The following is a 25,537-nucleotide window of genomic DNA, read 5'->3' as shown; positions in this document are numbered from 1 at the left end:
AATCTACACTTATTCCATCTGAAAAAGAAATCTTTTCCTGCCACTGCTCAAGTACTTATCCCTGTGTGGGTACCAATTTAATCACGTTATGTATAAGCAGTCCTTGACTGCATGCACTCCCAACTGGTTCCTCATTTGCCTGTTTGATCTCTGTTAATTCTTCCTCTAACATCTCTTCTGACAGTTTATGCTCTGGAAAAGACAGAGAGAAACTTTGGCTCACAAAGATCGTGTGAGCCTCAGAGACCTGTACATGTCCCCTTAGTCACATGGGTGGGTACAAGCCTGCCTATACGGGCCACTGCAGATTTCCTCCTCTCCCCTCATTCACACCGGGTCTGACTCCAGTCCTTTCTACTCCTTACCTCATCAGGGTCATGGTCCTGGAACATGCCTCATCTGTACCACTGGTATAATATAGGCCACTTAATTTTTAGCTCTGTTTCCTATGGAAACAGGATAATATAATCCCACTGCATTTTTTTTTTCCTCCATTGAGTAGATTTGAACTAGTCAGCCAAATTCAGTAATCTTTGATAGAGAGATAGTCTTAAAAGATAGTTCAATTCCTACAAATGTAAAGGGAATAAGTGGTCACAGAGGTGAACAAGATCCTTTTTGTGCCTTTCTATGGTAAATGTTACCATTTAAGCTCCTATCTTATTATGAACATGAGAATGCACACATCAGAGGGTGTGATAAATGTCTGTCCATGGCAGAAATTTCACCTTGAGCTCAGAATGAAAAAGCCAAAGACAGTCAACCATGAGACAACACTTCATAGAAAATGAGGCTTCATCAGTCTGGTGCTTGTAGAACCTCCTGTGTGATGGATTTCTCACTGGGGACCCTCTTCTGTCACTGTGAATTTCATCTGATTTACCCATCTTATGGGTAAAGAACCATGAATAAATGGAAAGATTGTGAGACAGCCAGCCCTATGTAAATGCTGATAACAACAAAATAATAATAAGTAGTGCTGAAATTTATCAGTTCTCCAGTGTTTTTTTAAACTAATAGCCAAGTTAACAAGCCTCAGTGCTGCAGCCAGTGTTTACACAGCATGAGTGGGACTTGTTTTGCCACCTAGAGTATCAGAGGTGTTGTGTGCAGTATTTTTTAGAGTGTTCAGAAATGTACCAATTTACTGTGGTATCAATTGCATTAGAAGATTATCAAGAGCCTTCTATCCTGAAGTTTTTAACAAATTAATTAAAAGATCTGAACGCTCATGAGTCCAAAAATTCTTTATTGTTTAATACTATAATCTTCTTGTTATAAATAAGGGGTCCAGTCATATAAAATAATCCAAAGCCTTTTGCAATGCATAATCCAGTGAAAAGACTCTGGTTTTGGTTCAAAGTTGGCTAAACTATTTGTAGGAGGTAGGGACAATAGCAGGATTTTAAAGTGGTCAGCTGTTTGAAAGATCCTCTGATACAAATTTGTGAAGGAGAGCAGTAGTTCACTGTCTAGGGAGGACTTTGTGAAAAAAAAAGTTGTTCACATTTGTACATTTAACAAGAAGTACCTCTGGAATGAGGGTTTTATAGGCTGTGTGTCAGGAACTGCAACATCATGTCCAGTTTGCACCTCCATTTACATAAGTTTAAATACAGATAAAATCCCAAATCATCATAACAGCAGCAGCTGAGGATGAAGCACAGATAAGCGAAGGAAGGGTGGACAACTGTCATTAATATTAATTTATCTGCGTTGTCAAATCACCACTTTTAAATTAGAGTGGAAAGTCAAACAGAGATGTTTAATTGGGCAAATAACTTCACTGCTTCCTTATGCTGCTGAAAGGAAATTCAAAGGATTTCCAGACATTAATCGTTTAATTAATCCAAAGGAAATCCTTGGATGATGAGAAACAGTTACAAAGTGAACCTCAGGGATTGCCTTGTGTAAACTGCAGGAGTAATCCAGGGATTGAAACATGGATGTCACGTCCTGGCTGACCGTCTATTCAACTGGTACTTAAATTCATCCTGCAGCTAGTTACACTGAAGGATATTCAGCATGGCTTTTAATGCACTTGTGAGGACAATGTCTCTATCAAAATCCTCTATCAGTTATTTACAGGACAATTATATCTGCTCTTCAGACTTTGTTCTCTTTTTCTGTTGCTTTTCACTTTCGCCAGCCCCTTTCATGGAGAGATGTCCAAATGCTGGTATGTGAAAGCAATCTGGACTATGCTAATCTGGACCTTTAAAGGATTGTAGAAGATGTGCCCAGATGCAGCAGCACCAGCGTAATCCATAGGATGAAGTTTGCCAACTTTTCATTGATCAAATACATCATGCTCAATAAGGCAGTTCTGCAGCTGGTTTCATAACTCCCATGAGGTCCTTGATAGTGTTGCTAGGACCCTGTAAGTAAGGTATCATCTCGTAATTTGCCAGAGAATAACGATGCATACAATGCTCCTTGTCTACCAAGGACCAAATTATTTTTTTCTTTTTTGGTCCCTCAGCATACCTACAGTTGACTTTAACTGGCTGAATGTTCTTTGATGATTTTCAGACTGATAAATATGAAAAAGTGTTGAACTGGACACTGCTTTCAGATAAACCTTAGAAATACCTACTAAAAAAGCTTCTTTTTTTTTTTTTTTTCAACTGAGAGTTTGTGCCAATGATGTGAAAAAGTCATGAGTCAACAAGGAGCGATAATCTAATTTTTCACACAAATAGATGCATCCTAGGTTTTTAGCAAGCCAGAGTCTAATGGGGTAGAATAAATTAATGACAGTTGTCTCAGAAGAACTAAATGATACTTCCTCTGTTCTGATTGTTGGGGTTTTTTTTAATATTTTCACTTAATTTGTCAATGATTCAATATTGTAAAAGACTTTTGCCTTCTGATTAGAAGGGAAGCCTACAGGAAATTTTATTCTCCAGAGAGCAGTGCAAATAAAATGAAATTCAGGAAACAAAATAACCATTTAATTTACTCCCTGAGCTGTTTGTGCCTTGCCTGTGTAGAGACAAACAAAAGAATATTCAAGGGAATATATTAAAAAGAAGCAATGTAAGCAATCCTAGGATTTGTCATGCATTGTGTTCCCAGGGACACAAACTTCAAATAGGTGAAAACTTTACAGATCCCTCTGCTTCACTCCCCTCCCTTCTCCTGCCCCCCAACACGTCTGCCTATGCTAGACACCACACAGAGCAAGGGCAGTGAATAAGTAAGTCATTCTGACCATCTCTCAGCACATTGCATTTTATGGACGAGTTTCTCTCTTTCCTGCTGACACACCTCAACAGGCTTTCCATGAGGAGAGGGAAATGAGAGCTGTGTGAGAAGTAGGCTGGGCTGCGGATGGAGCCCGGTACTGGGCAACACTGGTCCAAGGCTTGCCTTCTCCACCCAGCATTGCTCAGGGACCTGAATTGCCCCCACTGCCCTGAGACTCGCTGGTGGGGTTGGTCTGCGGCATGGTAGTGACTAATTTTTCTCACAGATAGATGCATCCTAGATTTTTAAAAAGCCAAAGTTTTAAGGTGACTTAGTGGGGGGTGAGAGAAGACCCAACAGTTGAAAGGGACTGTGAACAATCAGAGTTTTGTTGCACACCCACGTACTGATACAGTGGTGTAATACACGCATGAAATAACTGTCTAAATCAACCCAGCTAGTTCAACAACAAACAAAAAGTTGTTGTACTGTGTTTCCCTCCAAAGATTTGCTCTAAACTTAAGGCACCCACCCAGACTCAACAGTAGATTTTTCAGCCAGACTTTTCATACTTGGCTGACTATGGCTGGGCTCCTAAATCCATATTTTGGCAGCTAGCTGGGACCTGACAGAGCACCAATAAACCTCACTGAAGTCATCACCTTTGAAAACCAGGCCTCCTTCATTTCTGGGCTGAAAATGGACTTAGAAGCCTTCATTTAAGTACCTAGGATTGAAAATATTGTCTAAAGGTTTTACATTAGCCGTAGATTAAATAGAACTGTCAGCCAGCAATGAAATAAATGAAAATTGTTCCCTGCCCTGACCAGTGTTGCTTTTTCTCACTTAAAAAAGATCTGATTCATTGTTTTGCATGTGCCCCCTCAGCAGTTCATGGGTTTTCAGAACCCAGGCTTGTTTTCCTCCTGCACCTTTCACCGCTGCGTTGAAGCTGTGCCGTCAAGGGATCAGCCAGGGCTTATGCACTCAGTGGCAAAGACAGGCAAGTAGAATACAGCAAATTTTTTTTAATCCTCCTGCCTTGTCATCAGTGTAGCAGCTTTTTCAGATCCTCAATTGTCTGCATTCCTGTGGAAGGCATACCACAATCAGAAACCACTTTCTTTCTTTACCTCAGTCCAAACAAACTCAGCCTAGATGTTCATTTTCTCTCTCTTCAAAGACTATTAACTTTAACGTACATTGCTGCCTCCTCAAATCTTTGTTTCACTTATCATTTCCTTTGTGTTATACCCCAGGAATGTGAACTTCTAATCTACATCTTGCTTTAATTCTATTACACTTACTTCTTAACACATGTGATCCTAATTCAGTGCCCTTATTTTTGGAACTTTCTAACTTTCCCATGCAACGATGTCATTCATCAATTTTATTTCCCTCTTTCTATCCTCCTTTCCCTATTAAGAGGGAAACACAAACAAAACAAAACAAAAAAAAGACTACAGTTTCAATCAAAAAAAGCCAGTCATTTATTTTCTAGTAGGTCTTTATGTGAAGTGGTCAACAGAAAAATGCCTGTTCTAAGTGATGGAAGCAGAATACAGCATTCATGCAAATGAAGTGGAATGTTTGCCTTGCAGTTGTCTAATTTTAACCTTTTCTTCAGTCTGGGAGGAGAAACAAAAAGCTGTATGTGAAAATGAGACTAAAAAGCACCTTTTCCTTTAAGGTCTTGTACTGGAATGAGTGTTAAATGCCAGTTCCTGTCTCCTGAAAGCAGGCTTCTAGCAGGCAGTCAGCCATTTCAGGGAGGTGCACACTTTGTAGCAGCAGCAGCAGCAGCAGCGTAACCAGGAAAGTTCCCTGCAGCTCAAAACAGAATAACAAAACCTCTATCTGTATAGGTTTATGTTAAAGTGATGTTGTTGAGAACAGCCCGCGCCACCTTTAGCTTGCAGGGTAACGTGCCTTTGCCACTGACTGCATAAAACAGTACAAAGAATGAAGCAGCAATAACAGACTGCAAAAAAAAGACCCAGCAAAGCATGGAAAAGTGACTGACTGGAATTATCAGAAGTGCCCAAGGACTCTTTTGGCAGAGAAACACACATTGAGTGTGGTGACACATGAAAGAACTGACTAAAGATGAAACCAGTACCCATCTTCTCTATTTTCTCTTGGGATTTGCAGGGAGCAAACATCATTCCAGGGGCAGAAATGCTTATCCTAGGGGTGGCAATAAATTAGGCCTCCAGTGCAGCGACTGCTACAGGACATCCCCAAGGCAAAGAATTGCTGCAAAGCAGTCTCTCCGTGGACATTTCCCTTACTGTTGCTGAGTAATTACCCCTGTCCCCCGGAGCCCCCCAGCCCGCTGTCACAGCCCGCAGTGATGCCCTGGCAGGAGGCTGGTGCTGCAGGACCTGCAGGGCCAGCTTGGCACAGGCACTCTGGCAGCGGGGCAGATGGGGCAAGTAGCCTCTTGGAAACAGCTGCCTGGGAAATGGTCTCCAAACTGAGCGGCACGATGAAACAGAACCACGCTTCCCCTCTCACATCTATTTTTTCCAGTCCTGCGGATTCATCAACTTCACGTTGGAAAGGCTCTTGGTACTCACTGGAGGTGGTACTGTGCTGATGTGTCTCCATGCCAGATATGCTGAGAGAATTCCTACTGTGAAAAAAATGAGCTAAGGAGAGGACAAAGGAGCACACATATGTATTCCTAATAAAAATATAAACCCAACAAGTCTGTGGGCTGATATGTTTGAATCATATTGATTTGACAAGTTCCTGCTGGCAATAAGAACAAAAGAGAAGTCAGTGAAGTGGCATGTGCATATGCTTACAAACCATTTTTTAACCATGTCAGATGGCCTCAGGCTTCTCTTCTAAGGATGACTATTTTTTAAGCCCAAAATGTGTCCAAAATATTTGGCAGAGGGATCAACTTAATAGCTTCACAACTTGCAACTGTGCTTAACTATCAACGTATTCAGCAATTTCAGTCATGGACAGGAGACCCTCAGACTTCTTGCTTGGTGATTCACTTGGCCTGTGAAGACTTACAGCTCCTGCCCTGGGACAGGGCTATTTCTAGGACTCATTTAGGTGTTTTCACTCATACCTGTTTTGCCCTGCTGAACTGAAACTTGTTAACAGAATTTACAGTCTTGATCCAAAGCTCAGCTATTTAGATCATAACTAAACCATTTATCTGACTCATGCAATACAATTATTTCACTTTACAACTGCTAAAGACTGAATTTTGAAAAATGCTGTAATTTCATGATCAGTTTAAACTGCCATATATGAGCCCCATGGCTGATGGAAGCAATCCCACTTCGCTCCCAGCCCTGGTGATATTTCTGGCACAGGGAGTCAGCATGCATAGCTCTGCTCTGCCGGGGTAAGGAGTCCAAGTGTGAAGCCTATTCAGGAAATAGCCTTGGGTTCAATGATGCAGAGACCTACTTTTTGACTTCACAAAATTTCAGACATGAAAGCAGACATGGGGGTGGACAAGATGAAACCTTCTCTCAGATTTGGATTCAGTTCAGAATCCACTTCAGGTGTCAACTGATACAGAACCTCATTTTTAACTCCAGACTTGGGTCTCCATGCAACTAAGGTATGTACTCCTTCGTATATTTATCTCCATGTATCCTTTTGAAAGATTTGTTTACATTCACCACTGGTGTAATTGATGTTCAAAATCCTTTGTGATGACATACATCATCACTGACACAGCCAAACATAATTTCCCATACTTGGGTTCAAAGCTCAAGTATAAATCCCCTGCCCGTACAGACGTACAGTCACACAAAATTTAGAAAATCATGTCATGGATAGTTTTGTTAATTTTCATCTAAGCATCTCAAGAAAGCCATCATCTGTAAGCATATAAATACTTCACAAGCCTAAGGAAGGAGAGTGAGGAGTGCCATATTTCTGATGTCTTTGCAAAGGCTTCACCAGTGGATCCAGAAGAGGTTACATCAATACCACTGGTTTAACAGACACTGAACATTTTGCAGGTGTTTGGCCTTTGTCAGGTTGGATTTTAGATCTCTCTTGAGCTTTGTATGAAAGAACTAGCAAGCTCAACAACTTGCACAGCAACTGTTAAACAGCTAATTTTTATTTGCTGTGATAAACAAGCTTTCTGTAGGGAAGTCTTTGGTAATGTATACACTTAATAGAACTCATGGATGTGCTTTGGGATGCCGGAAGCAAGTCACTGGAAATGACAAGTAGGCATTAATTACTTTTGTTAGCATACCGAGCACATCAATACCCTTTACAACATAAACAACAGAAAAATGAGAATACATTACACTTCCACCCTGCTTCTAGATTGTTTTTCTGTCTCAAGGCCAGTGGACACATCTCAAGTTAGCAGGATGTCGCCAGTGAGGGTAGATTCACTCCTGATGTTAGCAACTCTGAGGCTATTCTGATGCACTAGGGTTGAGAGCAGCATCTGGATGGGGCAGGTCACAACATAAGTTCAAACCTACTTCAAGCAGGTGGAGACTATTTTCCCCTTCCTGCTGTCTTTAGCACTCTGTAACTGGTGTGGAGTTCTTTGCTCAATTTTTCAACCTCTTGTCCCCATTCTAGTACATACAGCTCATTTTTACTGTTGGCAATATTACTATTCATCACATTAGAAGATGCTGAATAGTAAATTAAAAGTTATATGTGTAGGCAACATACGACTACTTGGAGTGCACAGTCCATAAACGTTTCTGGATTGGCCCTACAGATAATCCTACTTCAGACAGCTGGAAACAGCTGCCCTGAACACAGGACCTTATCTGACAGTGGTTGCTAAATGGTGAGTCAGTTAGTGGATGGTGTTACATCAAAGTGGATTAGGGAGGAAGAAATCTAAAGTTTGCCGATAGGAACGGAGATGAGAGACAGCAATAAAAATGGAATAGACCAAGCAAGAATGGATATCAACCTCAGAAACACTGAGCAACAGGCTGGCCAGGCACACTGTGTAAGAATTAGCAGTCTGGCTGGTTTTACAGCCAGGAGGTGTAGAAACCCGTTTTTTTCCAAGGGGATTAAGATAAGATAAAGTAGTTAAGATAAGACCTTGTAATATTTGGTGTTTCTCTGAAAGAAAACAAGTACGTGCTGTTGCTTTGCAGCTAATAAGGGTTATAAGCCCTACATGTATCCCTGATAAAACACCACCGTAGCAAATGAAGTCTGCCCATGCGGCCGGGTTCCTGATATTACTTTATTATCGAGTAAAGGACACTTCCAAAAGCACACTGCTTTCTAATGCCAAATTAAGGTCTTAATTCAATAGTGACTCAAGGAAATGTGACACCTGCTGAAGTAAAAAGACTATATAACATGCATTCATAAAGATCTCCCAACCAAGCTCAAATCATGCCCTAGGCTGCCAGACTTTGAGATCATAGACCATCTCACTATGGGGCACAGACAAAGCTATTGCAAAGCTTAATGCTGCTGCACACAGGGAATGAATCACACCTTCTGGTCATTGGAGTGGCTGAATAAGGTTTGTTACATCAAGATAGGATCTCATTCTTCTGAACAAAGCAAAACGTTTAATGAAAAACTGACGTTTTCTTAATATAAATGAGTAAGCACAGTAATTTTCACTTATATAACTCCTTTCATCTCCTCCAGAGCTCAGAGCTTCTTAACAGTGAAAGGTGATTTTTTTCTTCACTTACGTTTTAAAGGAAAAATTGAAGCACTTGTAAATAACTTGCACAGAGTTGAGTCAGAACTCAGGTCAGTCTCCTGCTGTCATTGTTGTGCGCTGCTGCAATCTCCTCACTACCAATTTAATAGTTTATTGTTTGCTTTTTGTTGTTTGCCTGCAGAGGATAAGTTTACAGCAGTTGCGGAATAATTTGTTACTTCATTATATAGATTTATCCTGCAAGCTTTGGAATGTAAAAATAGTTTCTGTACCATCCTGTACAGTTAATTCATAAATACTTAGGGCCAGCTTCATCAGAACTAGTAGAGGATGAACAAAGAACATAGTAGCACATATTTTTCTTTTGGCATCAGCACTGGCTTACGTAGCGCTCACTTTGTTCTCTTGTATAATTTTTTCATGGCACTCCACTTCAAAATCTGGTTCACTGCACAAACAGTTGTTGATACACAATGGAGAGAGTGGGATGTAGGGAGGGAGTGGCAACGAGCAGTGAGAACTGCCCTGGCCAGCTTTGCTAAGTGAAAAAAAATCCGTGAATATATCACTGAATTTGTTGCATCCTGGACATACTGAATATAAAATAAGTACGTATTTTAACTGCTGAACCCGGGTATCTCAAAGGTTCAATAAAAGCAGACAAAGTCTTTATCTTTAGTTCGCTAGTTCAAATCACAAGTGAAAGATCCGAGGTCTGTTTCTTAGTGGAAGAGTGCTAATAGCACTGATTTTCTTTTCTCAGTGCTCTTACTGAAGAGGTAACAGCAGAGGGAATGCATTACCCGCTCTGCCCCAGAGGCAGGTCAGGGCTGAGCATGTTGTCAGGTCTGTGTGTAGGATGCTGCTGCTCGCTTTGTCCCTGTTGAATAACTAGGAAATTAATCCCTTGGGTAGTGAATGTGACACCTTCCGACACCACAGATTCACACAGGCGGATGGAGGAAAAGAATGCAAAGCATCTATAGATTCGTGCTGCGTAAATCAAAAGCCACTCAGAAGTAGTTTATATTGGACAAGCATAAAACTGATGCAACCCAGAGTCATGCCAGCTCCTATCTGATCGATCAGAATATTCAGTTGCAATTTACTGCAAATGTCCAGCTTTTAATTGGTGCGTAAAGTTTTATGAAACTGAATCATAACATAAACAGTAACAGCATGTAAAAACTTCAACATACACACCAACAACAGCTTAATAGTAATTCTGACAGAACATATTTCATAAGAACCTCTTTACCACTGATATTCTTCATGAACTTATATTGGAAATAAAGGCTATTAAATTGCAGTCAACCCATGAAATTATTACTACAAGCATTCATTATTTTATAAAGCAGCCTATTGACATTCCTTAGCCTGCAGAAAGAATTATGAACTCTTGTTACACTAGTACACCGTAGCTTGGCTTTAGATTATAAATTCATCACTGTGTTCATCAGCTCTCACCAGTGTTTCATTGCTTATGTGTAAAATGTGTACACATTTACCAGTCTTGATAGAATCACAACTAGATAGAAATGATTATGTTAAAATGCCAGGTCTTGGCATTCTTTCATGTGCAAAAACGAAGCTGTAGTTCTGCTGAAGATGAATTACAGGACGGCATAAAACAAGGCATACTTTTTTCACTGTGTTAACAAATAAAGTGAAACTTAGTGCATGAATAACTGTACCATGCTGGTAAGTCAATCTATAGTCGTATGACTTTTATTCGTGGGTCAGCATTACTGCCTGTGAGCTCAGCTACCCCAAAGGGCTGACTACTGAAGCCTTATCTACAGATGCTCTTGTAGCTCTGCTGACAGAGCCTCTCATGTAGACCCAGATCAGGCCAGTAGGAGACTCTTACTGTTGGCCAAATTTCTCTGGCAGCTCCCTGAATTATATAAACAGCTTTTCTTTTGGAACAATTGCCCACAGTGATGGTTTTGCTTTCATGACATCTACCAGATGATGTCTGGTTTCCACATTGACTTTAGGTTATCAGCAGAACTTTCTGAATGTAGATTTAGCCTGAGCTAAAGCACTGTAGGAGATATGTATGTAGGATATGAACCAAGTCATAGAATGGATTCTATTCACTCATGTTGTCTTTGTCTTATTTTTAGGGTTTTTCTAGTCAATGGAGTTTCTGTTGTTTCCCTTGGCTATCTATTTCGCAACTTCACTTGACTGAAGGACCAGGAATTCACTCCCTTTTTTTCAGCTTAATTTTTATTTTCTATTATTTGAAGCTTTTCTTTCCATCCTTCAGCAGTTCTTTGTTCTCTTGAAGTTTCAACCTGTGCATACTTGAAGGGCTCTCAAGAAGATGATGTTAGGCTTTCCAAAGTTTTCACGGTCATCAGTAAATAAAGTGGCTCTAAATATTCGTAAGTGATAAGACAGAAAAAGTCCAAAAGATTGTAACGTTTCACACTGGCTCTGGAGATCAGCTCAAAGAGATCTGAAGAAGGAAGCAAACAGTAATGGAGGTTCTGCCAACATGGACATTTTCTTTTCATGTTCCCCCAGAAAAAGAACTCTTCTTGGAGCTTGTGAGTAAATCTTTATCTCCTTTAGAGAAAAGTGTGATGCTCTGTCATACACCTCATCACTGAGTGGCAGGAGATGGTGCTGACCACTGTGTTAGGCATTTTCCCATTCTACAAGTTGTTTGGTTATACATTTCATTAAACAAAATTTCAATTGAAGTCTACTTAGAAAAATGGGTTTTGTTGAGTAATCTCTTTGCTACACTTTTGCTGCAGATGGATCATCGGTGATGTACAGTAGTAAACTACTTTTCTCATCTTGAGTTTTGTGAGATAGCATATGTGTTCATGCAGATGATAAAAGACAACACATTATTCCAAAAGTGCTGGAGACTTTCTGATGTAAACTGATAAATCAGTCCTGATAAGAGCAAACAGAGCTCCAGTCCAAACGGAGATATTCAATTACATGAGATTTTCACTTGTCAATGCATATGACAGACCCATTTAATATGTCAATATATTTTCAAAATGGAATTGGACATTGCTGACAGCATAAATGGCATTAAATGTTTTTTCTGATCTGTGTTGCTTACTTGGTCTATGTAAGTCTTGTGTATTTGGGGAGCTCTGCTTCTGCTAATTTGGGAAGGATATCTGTATAACATTTGCTTTTCATGTTGTTAGTCTGGGACATTAAAACATGGTTGCTAATCTGCCTGGGAGGTTTCTACATAATGTCTATTCAGACAAGGAACGTGATATGATCTGTTCTTCTTTAAGAGAAATTGATTCTTTAAGAGAAATCCGAAAAAAAGGGGTCTGTAAGCTCTCGTTGCTCAGACTTGACCCCTACACAGTGCAAGAAAATGAGTGTGAATTTCTACAGTGTGACAGGAAAACAGATCAGCAGCACTGACAGTGGTGGCTGCCAAAGTTAGCCACGCGTTTCCAGTGATCCTCAATTCCAGCTCTACCCTGTGGCAGGACACAAAGTTGGCCAAAGCTTTGGTAGGGATCTCCCTCATCCTTCTCCTCCTAGCACCATGGAAGAGCCAGGACAGCTTGTGAACTCAGACAAGAGCGTGAATGAGAAAAGTAGATGGCATTTAAAAAACAGAGAAACCCCGAAGTGAGTAGGCAAGAGAATATGGAAAGAAGAGGCATCCTGTGCCCACCACGTTACTGAGGAGTGGGTCCACCCACCCAGGCTTGCTCTTCATCTGGTTACATTTGGGTAGCTTCCAGGACTGCAGCACTGCACCCTGGGAAAAGCCTCACACTCCGTCACCTCCTGCCCCACGTGCTGTGGCTGTCCCCAGAATCACAGAGTCATCTAGGTTGGGAAAGACCTTGAACATCATCTAGTCCAACCATTAACCTAACACTGACAGTTCCCAACTCCACCATATCCCTCAGCACTGTGTCAACCCGACTTTTAAACACCTCCAGGGATGGGGACTCCACCACCTCCCTGGGCAGCCCATTCCATTGCCTAACAACCCATTCTGTAAAGAAATGCTTCCTAATATCCAGTCTAAACCTTCCCTGGCGCAACTTGGGGCCATTCCCTCTTCTCCTATCACTTATTTCTTGGTTAAAGAGACTCATCCCCAGCTCTCTGCAACCTCCTCTCAAGTAGTTGTAGAGGGCGATGAGGTCTCCCCTCAGCCTCCTCTTCTCCAGACTAAACACCCCCAGTTCCCTCAGCTGCTCCTCGTACGACATGTGCTCCAGACCCTGCACCAGCTTTGTTACCCTTCTTTGGACATGCTCGAGTAATTCAATGTCCTTTTTGTAGTGAGCAAAGAGCAAAGGGCCCCAGAGCAGTTGCTCAGCCTCTTGGCCCAAAGCCTCAGTCTCCTTTCCCACTCTGCCCACCACCCCCAGCACTGTACAACTCCTCCTTCCCAGGGACGGCCTCATACCCCCAAAGGATATTACTCCTCACAAATGGGTAATTTTGGATGAAAAATAGTGTAAACATAAAGGAAAACTGTTCGCTCTTTGGCAAAGAAAACTTTTTGGGTGTGTTGAATAATTTCACTGTAGAGTCAAAGGTTTTCCACAGACATAACACAGGGGACTTTGATACACACCTGTGTCTCTAAATACGTGTGCAAGTACTCTGTGAGTATTTCCACACAGACCTATACATACAGATTCAACCTTCTTCTGCTCATAATCTGGACAGCCAGGCATGAGCCCCCTTCTAGTCTCTCCACTGGTTTGAGCTAAGCCCTGCTGAAAGGCACCTTATGACTGGGGTCAGTAGTGCAACGTGGACTTGACGCATCTCACTACATAGGAAAGCAAACATGGATGTGCTTTGCATGAGGCCAGGGCAAGGTCTTTTCTGCCAGCAAAATACAACATTGCTATTCTCCCAGGTATTAAAAAGGGAGCCAGAAGACTTTTCTTGCTTACGAATAATGTCCCACATACAAGGTCAACTTTTAGATACTAAGGATTTGTCCATTATTCTAGATTTTTTTTTTAAACTATGCCTTCATGTCATTTTCCAAGAGAGTTATAATTTTTGTTTGAATGAGGTTTCCTCCTCCCATTCTGAATTATTTTCTGATGGAATAGTCATCCTTCGATTTCTTAAGTTTTGTATTTTTTCCTTCTGTCTTGTCAATGAATGTAGTGTGTGCACTGGTTGAAAGGATCGATGTTTCTCTCCTATGAAAGGATCTATTGCCTATTACACATGTGCTCCGGTGACTTTCTCCTCTAGTTGCACATGTTTAAGTCCAGCAAAATTAAAGGGATGGCACATCTGACGGGTAAAGTATTTTACTAGTGAATATTTGATATACTAGCTTTTGAAAGGTAACTGTGTATGACCCTTTCTTCCACAGCTGAAGATCACTGGCATAGTGCTACTGGCTTACTATGTGAAACACAGAATCCCATGTTGGTTTTGATGTACAATTTTCCCACCTGTAAGTGGAGATAAAGAAGCTTATGTTCCCCTGGAAATCAATTTGAGCTATTTATACAAAAAAGTACATTGTTAAGATGTTGGATTATAAAAATTTTAACTAAATTTCTACTTTCTTTATAACAAATGCTTTTATAATGTATTTCAGTTAAAGTTTAAGTCACCATTTCTTTTTTATAAGCAAACAGAAAATTCAGGATTTCAGAATTTTGAGGTACTTTCTTGTGTATCATCAAGAGCCCTGAAGTTTGTGGTTGACGTGGCTAGCTAACAGTGTGGGCAGCGGTGAGAAGCACACTCTGCCATGGCCAGGTGGGCTGCCTGCCATCCCCACAGGCACCCCATGCTGGGACGCTCCCTGAGGTGCTGCAGCACCGTGCCCTGCACAGGGTGCCCAGCCAGGCTGAGCACTCGCGAATGACTGACACATCTGAGGCGGATGATGGAGACAGCAGACATGAAATCACTGCTTTCCCTAGAAAAACAGGAAAGCTAAAACATAAATGAATGGCAGAGAGTTTAGTGATGCTATATCTGCAGAATTATTTTTAATTGCTGCACTAATCAGGAATGCAACTCAGTTTTGCAGCTTCACTCATTAGTTATACAGTCGTGTAATATAAACTGGAGGTGAATTAGTTGGCTCCATAGTTTGGCTTCCAAGATGTAAATATTTTGAAATTTTGTGATGAGAACCTATGTTTGTTTGGAAGGTATGTGCTAGTTTGGGAAATACATCCTTCAAACAGACAGTAATGTTACCAGAATCAGAAACATATGTAGATTTTTGCCCCAAGTTAAGCATGTGTTTGCATGTGTGTGTGTGTTTATATTTCAAAGATATAATTGAGTTCCTTCTAATACATTTAAAACATTTTCTTATGTCCTGTAAATTTTCCTATAACAACAAAGCTTCTGGTGAGATAGCTGTTTGTTCAAACATAGAAGTTAACCAAAAAAAAAAAAAAAAAAAGCATTATCCTCCACTGGAATAAGAAAGCAAAAGCATACGTGCATACGTTCTGAATTGCCTAATTCTCCTTAGAATCTGCTGACATTTGATTACAAAGTGAATCCCAGGATGTTCTCTGGGAAGCTACACCTGTATCACTGAAAATCAGACACAAACCCCCCACCTCTTTTTCAGTGAGGACCGGTGCAGAAAGCTTGTTTGGATATAGCAGGGCAGAAATACACTGATGACTTCTTGTTCTTTTCCTTAAAATTAATAAAAAGAACTTGTCTCTTTATTTCCCCTTGTCTAGAAGTTTCAAAGCCTCAGTGCTGAAACTAAAGCTGCGGTGAAGAGATTTGAGATAAGATTATTTTATTTCTGGCAAGGTTTGTGTCTTTTTTTTCTTCTTCTTCTTTTTCTAGAGATTAAGATTTAAGACTGCTTATTTATTTTTCTTATCATTCTTCCTCCAAAAAAATGAGATGCATTAGGTTTGGCAACCTGGCCACCAAAATCTTAATTTTTCACCCTTGTAAATTTTAAAAAGCTGGACCATGTTGGCAGGCCTCTCTAATGAAAAGATTTTGATTTATTTTCCTCTCATGGCAAATGTTTTTCTTTCATTTTCTCTTTTTCTGGGGTGACATGCAAGCCAAAGATCCTTATCCATATGCCAACACTGTAGTGCAAAGAATGAAGTGAAAATATTTCCATTAGAAAAAGAAGAAATAGTTTCACTGTTTATTTTTATTGCTGCACGTAAGCAAATGTTAATAAAATATAAAACCACGTGGTTGTGCATTTGGGATGAGGTACTTAATGTGAGCCTGATGTGTAGACTCATCTAATGCTCCACAGAACTCTGCTGAGATAACAGAGAGGACATGGCAGCTCCAGTCCTATCAGCTTCCTAAAGTCTTCAAGCAGTTCCTCATGAACGAACTTACAGCTTGAGTTCATCTGATAACTCACACGTGCTGACATTGGCTGTACAAATACTTTGCTAGCAATACAGCTTCATTTGCCTAAAGGAAGAATGATGCCCATTTTCACTGTAAAATACAACTTTATAATAGTATTTCAACTTTATAATAATACTTCGACAGCTGGCAGCATATCCCACCACCCCATTAGAAGGCTAGAGAGGTACCAAGCCAGACCTACAGAGTTAGCTGTATATTTTGTGTGGAGGTGAGCGGATAAGAACAAAACGTGGTTTCCAAAAGAAACAAGAAGAAAAAGAAAAAGGAAGGCAGGCATGTATTTTGCATTTTTGTTGGTTGTTTTTTTTGTTTTTTTGTTTTTTTCTGGCTTTGACAGGGAATTATCTATTGCCATGTAATTGCTAGGAGCTTTAAAAGTACTGATATAATACCTCAAATACTTTATCATGAAATGACTGGAAATAAATATTGCAATGCTGTTCTTGACAAAATGCTGGTTTTATTGAAACATGGATTACCTTACTTGGTGCAATAGATGACATTTAACTGAACACTAGAGATTTTTACTTGAAATTCCCTGGCTTTCTTAGGCCTCCTACGAGTAAAACGTACTATAGATTTACAATAATATATAAATGTTCAATAATGTATATTGTTTCCTTGATTATTGATGAGAAGTGTGACCTATGAGAAGAGTTTTGCAAATTTCCAGTTTAACAAATCCTAGAGAAAATAAGTTCTTAGTAATATATTCTGTTCAACCCTTCTGGTAACACTAATCCTTTAAAATTCCCTAATCTCTACCACAATGTTCCATAATGTCACATATTACACATATGACTTTACAAACCCAGGTATTTTTCCAGTCCTTGATTATCTTGGTAACTCTGAAATAACATCTTAAATGGAAAAGAGTGATTTTGTCCAAAGCATGATCGTTAAATATTTTCAAGCTCTCGCTAATGTGTGATATGAGACCTAATCATGAATAAACTCCAAAAGAGATAAAATCAAGAGGTAAATTGGTCAGACAGGTACTGGGCATTAGGGTGTGCCAATCTGCACTGCTCACTTGGAAGACTGTTGAAGTCATGGCCATGCAAGTGGATGCATCCCTTTGATTCACCCATGGGATAACAAATGACAGCACTGCAGATAAACTGACAAAAGTTGACAAAAAAGCATCTGCAGAGAGAAGGTAACTACGGCCCGCCAAACCAACATGGGTAATCAGGTGGTTTCCAACCTGCTTTGGTCTTAAGCAAGGTGTCAGAAGGACAAAACAACATTTTATGTCTATTTAAGAAGGACAAGGAGCCCTGGTAAACTTGTTTTGATGGTTGAAGAGAGGCTGGTTGTCAGTGGCTGAAAAAGCTTGCTAGATGATTAGCTTACCAATCACTGTATTCCTGCTGAGCTGTGATATGACACAAACTGCAGAATGAATACACTTTATAACAACCTTGGAGCCCACTGCAAAAGAAATTTCACTCTAATAAACAGCCCTTCCTAAAAATCTCCTTAAAGTCCCCATTTCTTGTTTTGAAGCAGGTGAGAAGCTTGTTTCTCAATGGTGGGAGATGAACTATCATTACTTGGATTCTTTTCACAAGACTGGTGACGTGCCGTAAGCATAGCTATCAACTGGACCAGTGATATTTGATGCAAAGATAATTACATTGATGTGGATGTTTTTAATGGTCACTTTCAGCTCACATCGTTGATCTGGAGCATACGTAATGTTGATAACTAGGTTTGATTAAAGCGTGGTTAGCAGGAACAGCTGGATGTTAGTCAAGAGTAGTAAAGACAAAGCCAAGCTGAATTGAAAACCAAAACTGAACCTGTAGGATTGTTCATAGTGCCATCATTTCTATGAAGGGAAAATGAAAGACAGGGACAAAGGCCTGCTAATTTAAGGAAACTTGAACTTCAACATGTAAGTTTACCTCTGTAAAGACCAATAGAGTTATATGATCAAGAGAAGCTTTATAATTTCATTTATTGGAGGTAAGGGAAGGATGTGTTATAGAGTAAACCAGTTAAGATTACACTTTGATTACACTCAGTTAGCACTGGAAATATGAAGAGAACTCCTGTGGTCTCACTGGTGCTGACTGAATTACTGTGACTGACTAATAGATATGCAGTTTTACCACATTCAGTTTTTCCTTACTCTTTTTATGGGCAGAAGTTTGTGCCCATAAAGTAAAACTGGATATTAATTCTCCTAGCAGTTGATCAAGATAAAATGTATACTTAGCCTGTTTGGCCTCTTGCTGTTGAGTTGCCAAGGCAGATTTATTAGAGACCTGGCTTGGTCAGAGCCAAACGGAGGTCAGCTTTGTAACGTCTATGCACAAGAAAATATAAGCTCATACCACTATAAGCTACAGGGCATATCGCATTTATCTGTATGCACCCTGGGAGTATGATCAGTAAGCAACACAAATGAACTTTCATTAGCAAGCTTGTAATATGCCTTAATAATCTCCCTAAAATTCTTTCTCATGTATCAATAGTCAGGCATCATTCACACAAGTATGGCTGTTTGCATTTAAAAAAGAAACAACTTTTCACAGGCCTACAATAGACTGCGGAAAAAAAAATCCCTTTTCAGCTTTGTCATATAAGATATATGTAAATATTTTTAAATGCAGTTGACCTTTGACATGACTCTGAAATTCAAGGTCAACTTTCAAAGCACAGCTTAGCTCAAGGTTGGTTTATGAATATCTACATTAATATAACATCATAAAACTATTTTGGGATAGTTTACCAGTGACCTGGAGAAGCTCTCATTATTCTCTTCCAAAAGCTTAATAATCTTCCAACTATGAAGTTTAAGAATTTAATTTTTTATTCTAAGTTTATACTCACTCTGACAAAAACCTCAGTTAAGTTAATGCGTGTAATTATACCTTCTTGAAGAAAACCCCTAGTGATCTCCCTAAACAGCAGAAAGAGAGACTGTGATCATACCTGGCTGTGCCAGCTCTATGGTAATTTCACTGTGAAATGCAGGTGCCAGAGCCTGTTCCTGGAGCAGGTTCCCAGGATCCTCCGTGAGTTATAAGCCTGACATAAGGCATCTACCGATGCTGCATAAGATGTGCCTAACTTTCCTGCAATCAGATTTTGTTTGATTTTGCTCTGTAGACCTAAATTCCATTTGGGTAGCAAAGCCTGTGGCAGGGAACAAAGTGACTCTTTCTTTCTCCCTGAATGGAGACCTTTTTTTTTTCCATGATTGAGAACTGTGGCTCATTTGTTTGAAAGACATTGAAAACAATTGGTTTCTTATCGTGTTTCTCAAATGTAAGAATAAGTTGTCATGAGGTGAAATGTAAAATATATACAACTTTAAGTAAAGTTTTTCTGACTTTTTTGTTAATTATTAATAGCATACTTCTAGAAAATAGAGATCTGCCTGCCAGTGGCCAAAGATATTTAGAAGACAGTACTCATCTTTGTCTGCACAGAAAGGATACCCTGAAACTACTGATGGAAATGAGCCACGAGACAAATTATTATCAAATATAAGGGAGGGATTGTTGGCTCAGGTTGAGCTGTGGCTCAGGAGTGTGATGCACCTGTTACAAGCTGGTCACGGTTAACAGCTCAATAACCTGACACTGCCTGTTCTAGGACTAGCAGGACAATACAGCTTTTCCTTGCTTTTTAAATTTTATTCTTGCTAGGAAATCAGCTGCAAGATAGATTAGTTTTATTAATAGAGGAATGTAATTCTTTGCCAAAAGGCTAGCTTCAGCAAAAAAGCTATTATAAATTTAAACTAGCTTCAGCAGAAGACAAAAGCATGGTAATATGATGACACATCCCAAGTATGAACACAATAAAATATTCTGTGCAGATGAGGTCTTAATATAGGTAGTAAAGAAATAAACTGCACAGTGTGGTCTTGGTACTTCTGCATGCATTAAAGAGTAGTACTAGATAGAAGTTCACGTTCATTTAATTTTATCTAAGGCTTTCTATGGCCAGAGAAGGTCACTGTGATTAAGAAGAGATGGGATGATGGATAAATTACATGGAAATGATGTAAAATTTAATTGTCACTTACAACCCCGCTCAACACTGGTTCAGATGCACTGTTCAGTGCCCACAGCGGTGGCTTTGGTGTGGAGAGACAAGCTTAAACTTGCTCTTTTCAGGTCTGAATACAGGGAGACAAAAAACCCCCTCCAGTGCTTTCCAGTACTAGAGCTACTCTAGAGCTCCCACCAGTGCAACTCAGTGATGGGAAAAGGAGAGGGTTCATCATAAATGAAGCCACAGTTGATTCAACTATTTGAGCTATAGTATAAATAAGGCAATCTTTTAAGACAGCACAGCTATTAAACAGTAATGAAGAACTGAAAAGCAACTCTGCATAATCACCATTCAGCTAAATGATGATTTCACAGATGGAAGAACAGATGAAATTCAGCCAAACGATTTTAGGGGCAAATGAATAGGCAATAATGTACTTAGGAAGCATTAGCCTCTCTTCATTCTCAGAGACAGTGACCCATTGTTCACAATTAGTAAACCCTGAGGCACAAAGGGGACAGAGATAGTGGCTGCCTAAGATCTGTTCAAACCTACACAATAAAACAAGCATAGAAAACCATACGTTACACTGCATCTTAACATAAAACAGAGCCTCGAATTACTTTCATATATTCAGACTGAAATGCAAGCCCTGCTAAATTATGACGAGTTACAACTCTCCTCCTGGATGCGATGAAAGTCACTTTTGCTATAAGTTAAAGGATCATTGGTTAGGTAGCAGTTTAGCTTTCCTGTGCTCACAGGCCTTTCTAGGGCTGGCACACAGAAGCATGCAAAGGAGACACCAGCCCTTAAATGCCAGCTTGTCCTTGAGACCTGAAAACTCAGAAATAGCGCACTATTATCTGTTAGTAGTAAAGCAAGTTACGAATGAGGAGTACATTGCGTGGCAAGCACCTGAGCCTGTAGAAACCTGAACCGATGGCTTCAAGAAACGAGCGACTCTTTTCATTTTGATGACTGCCATATCTGCAACTTTGAAAAAGGAAAAAATGTCTGACTGTAAATAGATAATACCACTGTGAGGAAAAGCAAATGCTAATAAGTTTAGTAGTTCATCTTCATAAATGAGCTTAGAGACAGTTGTTACCACTTTTTTTCACTGGGAAACCCAAAAGAATTTGTCTTTTTTAAATTATTTTTTTATTTTGTGATAACCTAGGAGTGTAACTATTACTTTTGTCTTGGAAAAATAGGTAATTACATGCTCTTTCTTTTGAGGATATTTTACCCTCTAGTACATGTCAAAAGCTAGCTTTTACACTAAGGCTATCAGGTTAGTGGTCTAAAACCTGCAGTACAAGAAAAGGACAAATAAATCTTTTCAGTAGCTGTACTGTGGAAAAATTTGGGTTTGTAAGTGACTACCATTCAAAATGTTTTACATTTCTGTGTTAAATTTGATGCTGCAGGACATAATCAATGTAACGTTGAAACGACTATGATATTCTAACTCATCTAGCCTTGACAAACAGGATTTCCTCCTCTGCAGTTCTGCAGCAGTTGTCTCTGTCCTATATCTATGGAAGTCCAGACCTATAAAATTACAGATATAATGGACAAAAGGAATAGGTAATTGATGCTTATTTATTTGTTAAATACCAGAACTACAGGTCATCTAATTAAATCATCTGGCAGTGTGTTTAAAAAGCAATCTGAAGGAAGTACTTTGTGGCATAAAACAACTGATGTGAGTCATTTGCACAGAATACTGTAAACAAAAAAGAAAGATATCTAAGTGCACTCAGAAGGATAGCCAAAGTCATGGAGGATAACTGCTGGACAGAAGGTCAGGCCCTGAGATGAACAACTTGCACAACTGAGCACTGGGGGACCATTGCTGATGGCACTTTTCTGGTTAGGGACTGAATCTAGGAGGCTACAACTGGAGGGAGTATTGCACTACACTTGGCCTTTTATTATACTCTTTCCCTTGATGTTTTCTACTTGTAAGTGTCAGGTGGCATACTGCATGATGTGTTCTTCTTGGGTTTTCAGTCCCATCATAGGACAGGTTGTCTGTAGTTTTGGGGCATGTCATGTTGCTGGTGACTTTGTGCGGTCGCTGCATTCATGCCACAGTACGTGATATCTGTCTTCTGCGAGGGATGGGTCCCATCCTCCTCCCCTTAGAGGCAAGGAGGAGGCCAAACTCTGCATTCACGTTGCACTGTAAGTTCGAAAAGCACGCACTAGAAAAATTTGCCCCCCCCATCCTGGATACCTAAGAAGTACGTGTGGGGCACAAGCAAAGAGCCAGAAATTAGTGGTCGGCATATACTAGCCCTTAAATAGCATGTGACATCCAGTCTCTTTCCAGACATGAAAAATCTCTACAGGTAAACAAAGCAGCTTATGGAATGGGGATGGTGACAAGTCAGTATAGGAAGATGAATCCTGAATTGCCAATACAGGAGTAAAGAAGCAACAAAATGAATGTGTCATTGCAGCCACTGAACGGGACTTGCCTCTAGCAAAGCTAAAATGTAGGAATACTCTCTGAGTTACTGAGACCTCAAATGTGATCTAGAGTTACAGAAGGCTCATGCAAATGTTCTAGCTTATTGTGTAAATATAGTAAGTGGCAAGCCTGTGACTAGGAAAGCTTCAGTGTGCCTATTGTAGTGTTTTAGAGGGAACACGGTGGAACCGTTGCTTGAACACCAGAAAGTTTCCAGAAGTCGTGAAGGACTGAATTTTGCTGGAAAAGGGAGTAAGGTCTTGGGGAAAACTTGTTCAATAATGACTTAACAAAACTAAATACTAAAGCTGATTAGCTATATTTCACATGCACAAAACAGATTTCTGAAAGAAGTACCCTTTTTTTGCATTGTCATAGTGACAAATATAGTGGGCCATTATGTGGGTACTGAAGATGGAGGGAGCAATACGGAATGCCAAGATACTTAACATATATATTGCTGGTTTTGAGTGATTTTCATCTTTAAAAAAATGGAAAAACTGTGTTGGGGGGGAGGTACTAATATTTTTGGCTTATACACAAAGAGGTGCCACTTTTTGAGGACTTAGAAATAGTATGTAAGTAGCAGCAGTATGGGCATGCAGATAAAGAAAAAAAGATATTTTCAGAGATAAAGCCTGTGAAATGAACATGACATGTTAGGCATCTTGTGGTTTAGTTAACATAACACTGTACTAAAGATTAACCAAATGTGTCAGTATATATTCAAACTTTATTTGGTGCTGTGCTGTAATGAATGATCAGTATCCAAATAGCAGACATTTTGTAAATAAAGCTTTCTTTTGGTAACACTAGCATACCTCATGTTTTCTATGTTAACTTCTCCAATCAGAGCATGTCTGAACAAACTAAAACTTGAAATGATTGTGCTTATTACAATTTTTTTGAATTGAAGATTTTTGCAACTTAATATTTCCACTACACATTGAGAGAATATTCCAATTACAAATCACAATTTCACCACAAACTAAATATCAGAAAAAATTAGTCTTTCCATCCCTCAAATGACATGAAAAACTAGATTTTTTTTCCTGTATTCTTACATCTCAAGAAGTAATAGAAGGACCATATGGTTTGGCTTTTCTGTTACTTAATAAGAGAAAAAAAAATGACTGCTGCTACTGCAGTGAGGGGAAAAATTGTATGCTTTAATGCCCAACAAAATGTCATGAAAAATGTGTCATAATGCTGTAAAAGAGGTTAAACTGAAAGATTAACGTACATTGCCCTCCCATCCCATGGAGCTCTGAAACTTAAATGTGACTTTTTGTATAGGCAAATTCTGGGAAAGATTAAAAATAAAGCATTGTGCATGTAACTAACACAAAAGAGAAACAAATTGACCACATTTTAAAAAGCAGGATAGAGCAGGAGAGGGCAAACATTTTACACTTCAGGTGACAAAAGAGGAATTTCTGTCAAATTTAAATTGCCAAATTTTAACTCTTGAAAATTACATACCTGGAGCAATGCACACTGAAAAGCTGCTAACTCTGACAGCCCTAAAAGCTCTACAGGGGAAAAAAAAAAAAAAAAAAAAAGTTTATAGCTTTTATGCCATTAAGCAAAACTAAACCAAATCCTTCAGTGGAAACCTTGTTGCACATGAATAACAAATTCTTTAACATGGCTCAGAGGATGATAAGAAATCTATGAGGAAAATTAAGTAGGTTGACTACTGATGGAGGTGGGTAGCTGACCATCTTTGGGAATGTTAATGTCTAGAAGCATTGGAAAGGAAGAGATGAGGGAATGTAAATTGTGGGTCCTCCTGTGTAAGTGCTAGTCCAGGCTTCTAAGAAGACATGACTGCCAGGGTCCAGAGGCAAAGGAGCTCAGAGAGCTCACCATGTCGCTTGTCTTCATGCTTCAAGCATAATGGGAGCACCTTTGTGCAGCGCCAGCATCCTATGTTTAGCTGCAGTCTTCTGTGTCACTTGCTAGCTGCTCGGGCAGAACCCCTGTGCTATGGCATGGATCCAAGTCCATCCCAGCCTCTCCCCTCTGGCTTGGAAAGCAACACGTCCTGGCTAGAAACCTGCTCAGAGAAAAGGAAAAAGTAAAGAGCCAGGCTGCCTGTGGAATGATCCTGTGTCGTTCAGATTGTCAGAATATGCCAATTATTGTCATTTAATGCTTGGCATGAAAGCTGTGGGCTGGGGCAAAAGAGAAAATTAAGCAAGTTCTGAGATGATACGTTAAGATCTCCATTAAAAACTACAGATCTATGTTCTGCAAAGAGATATAGCCATTTATTCCAATTTGAATACTAAATTAATTGTTCTAGAAAAGCATACATAATTGTAGGGCTTTTGATGCAAAAAGAAGTCATTGTCAGATGTCAGACCACCAAACAATGCATATTCCACCATTATTCTCTAGTTTATTCAACTGTAATTGATCCCATTGCAAAGTTTAGTGAGTGAGAAGACAGAATAGCACTGCTGGAAAGCAGGCTTGATCCTGGCTTAGTAACAGAAAAGTTAATCAATCGAAGAAACGGAAAAACTAGCTGAACAGGTTTTCCAGGACACATTGTAAACCAAGAAAAGTGAGAATGAATAGAAGGGCCCTGGGAGTGGGAAGGACAAAAGAACTGGAAATGCAAACCTTTAGTGTTTTTTCACACACAGAGACTGCATGATATGCAGTAAGGTATTTAACCCAGAAACGATAATATTTGTACACAAAGTATGTAGATGAATATGGCATGCCAGGAGGAACCTGGCAGAGGACATCAGTGGTGTTTTCCTAGCATGGTATCTGGGTTTACAGAAGAGTCCCACCTGCAAACTGTG

The sequence above is a fragment of the Strix uralensis genome, chromosome 2 (assembly GCF_047716275.1).
Source record: "Strix uralensis isolate ZFMK-TIS-50842 chromosome 2, bStrUra1, whole genome shotgun sequence".
Taxonomy (NCBI): Eukaryota; Metazoa; Chordata; class Aves; order Strigiformes; family Strigidae; genus Strix; species Strix uralensis.
The sequence above is the reverse complement of the archived record's forward strand: the minus strand, read 5'-3'. Positions refer to the sequence as shown.